Genomic DNA, 3,745 nt, shown 5'->3' on the forward strand with positions numbered 1-3,745 from the left:
GAGATTACCCGTTTGCTTGAGCACGAGGAGAAGATCATTCAGCCACATCTTGAGAATCTGGAAACAGTCAACTTGGGGTCTGAAGATTGTGTTCGTGAAGTGAAGATTGGGGCACTCCTTGAAGAGTCTGTCAAGAAGGGGTTGATTGAGTTTCTACGAGAATATGTCAACGTCTTTGCCTGGTCGTATGAAGACATGCCTGGTCTGGATACTGATATCATGCAACATTTCTTGCCTTTGAAGCCTGTGTGTGCCTGTGAAGCAAAACTCAGAAGAACTCGTCCTGATATGGTAGTGAAGATTAAAGAAGAAGTTCAGAAGCAAATTGATGCGGGGTTTCTGGTGACTTCTACATATCATCAATGGGTGGCCAATATTGTGCCCGTGCCTAAGAAAGATGGAAAAGTCCGAATGTGCGTGGACTATCGAGACTTGAATAAAGCTAGTCCGAAAGATGATTTTCCTCTTCCACATATTGATATGTTGGTAGATAATACAGCTAAATTCAATATCTTCTCATTTATGGACGGATTTTCCGGTTATAATTAGATTAAAATGGCACCCGAGGATATGGAGAAGACAACATTCATCACACCTTGGGGAACATTCTGTTATCGAGTGATTCCTTTCGGTTTGAAGAACACCGGAGCCACGTATCAACGCGCTATGACTACCTTGTTTCATGATATGATGCACAAGGAGATCGAGGTGTATGTTGATGATATGATTGCAAAGTCGAAAATGGAAGTTGAACATGCAGAGCACTTGTTGAATCTTTTTCAGCGTTTGAGGAAGTACAAACTCCGTCTGAATCCGAACAAGTGTACATTTGGAGTCCGTTCCGACAAGTTATTAGGCTTTATTGTCAGTGAAAGAGGTATTGAAGTTGATCCTGCCAAGGTCAAAGCAATACAAGAGATGCATGCGCCCAAAATTGAGAAGCAAGTCCGAGGTTTTCTTGGCCGCTTGAATTACATTTCTTGATTTATATCCCACATGACTTACACATGTGCGCCTACATTCAAGCTCCTCCAGAAACATCTGTGTCATGATTGGTTCGAGGATTGCCAGAAGGCCTTTGACAGTATCAAAGAGTATTTGTCTGAGCCTCCGATTCTGTCTCCGCCTGTTGAAGGGAGACCATTGATTATGTACTTAACGGTGCTTGATGACTCTATGGGTTGTGTATTGGGTCAGCAAGATGAATCAGGGAAGAAAGAATATGCCATATATTACTTGAGTAAGAAGTTCACTGATTGTGAATCTCGGTACTCAATGCTTGAGAAGACATGTTATGCTTTGGCTTGGGCTGCTAAGCGCTTACGCCAGTATATGTTAAATCATACGACTTAGTTGATATCCAAAATGGATCCAATCAAGTATATCTTTGAGAAGCCTGCTTTAACTGGGAAGATTTCCCGTTGGCAGATGTTGTTATCTGAGTATGACATTGAGTACCGAGCTCAAAAAGCTATTAAGGGTAGTATCTTGGCTGACCACTTGGAACATCAACCGATTGAAGATTATCAGTCTGTGAAGTACGACCTCCCTGATGAGGAGATTCTGTATTAGAATATGAAAGATTGCGATGAGCCTATGCTCGATGAAGGGCCAGAGCCTGGTTCCCGATGGGGTATGGTGTTTGGTGGTGCTGTTAATCAATATGGAAATGGTATTGGGGCAGTGATTATTACTCCTCAAGGAACACATTTTCCCTTTACAGCAAGGCTAACTTTCAAATGCACGAATAATATGGCAGAGTATGAGGCTTGTATTATGGGATTGGAAGAGTTTATTGATCTTAGGATCAAACACCTTGATGTTTATGGCGATTCGGCCCTTGTTGTTAATCAAATTAAGGGTGAATGGGAGACGAATCAGCCTGGCCTCATCCCATATAAAGATTATGCGAGGAGGATTTCAACGTTCTTTATTGAGGTTGACTTCCATCATATTCCTCGAGATGAGAATCGGATGGCAGATGCTCTCGCTACGCTCGCTTCAATGATTGTGGTGAAATATTGGAATGAAGTTCCCAATATTACTGTGATGCGCTTGGATAGACCAGCTCATGTATTCGCAGTTGAAGAAGTGAAAGATTATAAGCCATGGTATTAGGATATCAAATTCTTTCTCCAAAGTAAGATTTACCCGCCTGGGGCATCTGTTAAAGATAAGAGGACTTTGAGAAGATTATGTGGCAGTTTCTACCTCAATGGTGATGTGCTTTATAAGAGGAATTTTGACATGGTCTTGCTCAGATGCGTGGATAGACACGAAGCAGACCTGTTGATGACTGAAGTCCATGAGGGTTCATTTGGTACTCATTCCAATGGACATGCCATGGCAAAGAAAATGTTGAGAGCAATCTACTATTGGCTGACAATGGAGTCTGACTGCTGCAAATATGTGAAGAAATGCCACAAGTGTCAAATTTATGCGGATACGATTCATATTCCCTCGACACTTCTGAATGTTATTTCATCACCATGGTCTTTCTCCATGTGGGGAATTGACATGATTGGCATGATAGAGCCAAAGGCGTCAAACGGTCACCATTTTATTCTTGTAGCTATTGATTACTTCACCAAGTGGGTTGAAGCGGCATGATATGCAAATGTGACTAGGCAAGTGGTTGTGAAGTTTATCAAGAACCAACTTATATATCGTTATGGTGTGCCAGACAAGATCATTACTGATAATTTATCTAACTTGAACAACAAGATGATGAAAGAGTTGTGTAGTGAGTTCAAGATTTCATATCATAAGTCTTCTCCCTATAGACCCAAGATGAATGGGGCTGTTGAAGCTCCTAACAAGAACATCAAGAAGATTATTCAGAAGATGGTTGTTACGTACAAAGATTGGCATGAGATGTTGCCATTTGCCTTGCATGGCTATCATACATTTGTCCACACTTCAACAGGGGAAACCCCTTTCTCTCTTGTATACGGCATGGAGGTTGTGCTCCCCGTGGAGGTTGAGATGCCATCAATGAGAGTCTTGATGGAAGCCAAGTTGGCTGAGGCTGAATGGGTTCAGAGTCGTTACGACCAACTAAATTTGATTGAAGAGAAGAGATTAACTGCCATATGCCATGGCTAGTTGTATCAGCAAAGGATGAAGAAAGCCTTTGATAAGAAGGTCAAGCCTCGTGTGTTCCAAGAGGGTGACCTCGTGCTCAAGAAAGTTTTGTCTTTTGCGCCCGATTCCAGGGGCAAGTGGACTCCAAATTATGAAGGTCCATATGTTGTTAAGAGAGCCTTTTCAGGTGGTGCTTTGATACTTACAACTATGGATGGGGAGGATTTCACTCGTCCTGTGAATTCAGATGCAATCAAGAAATACTTCGCCTAAAATAAAAACAGAATAGCTCGCTAAGTTGAAAACCCGAAAGGGCGACTTAGGCAAAAATGAGCGTCTCGGTAGATCAAAAACTCGTAAGGGCGATCCAGGCAAAAGTTAGAGACATGAAAAAAAAACGAATATATATCCCGCTAGATTGAGTACCTCACCCTGGGGCAATCTAGGCAAAAATTAGGCATTTGGCAAGTAACTGCATCCTAACAAGACTTCGTTCTATAACTGTCATCTGTCAAAGATTCTCGCTCAGTCATCGTCAACTGAAGCTTCAAATACATTGGATTCAGAGTTGGTGGAGAAATGGTCATTATGTTCAATGTAGCCCTTTTTCCAATATATATCACCAATTTGAAATTTGTAAAGATCCATGGAGTCTCGCCAT

This window comes from Lathyrus oleraceus, chromosome 5 (assembly GCF_024323335.1).
Source record: "Lathyrus oleraceus cultivar Zhongwan6 chromosome 5, CAAS_Psat_ZW6_1.0, whole genome shotgun sequence".
NCBI lineage: Eukaryota > Viridiplantae > Streptophyta > Magnoliopsida > Fabales > Fabaceae > Lathyrus > Lathyrus oleraceus.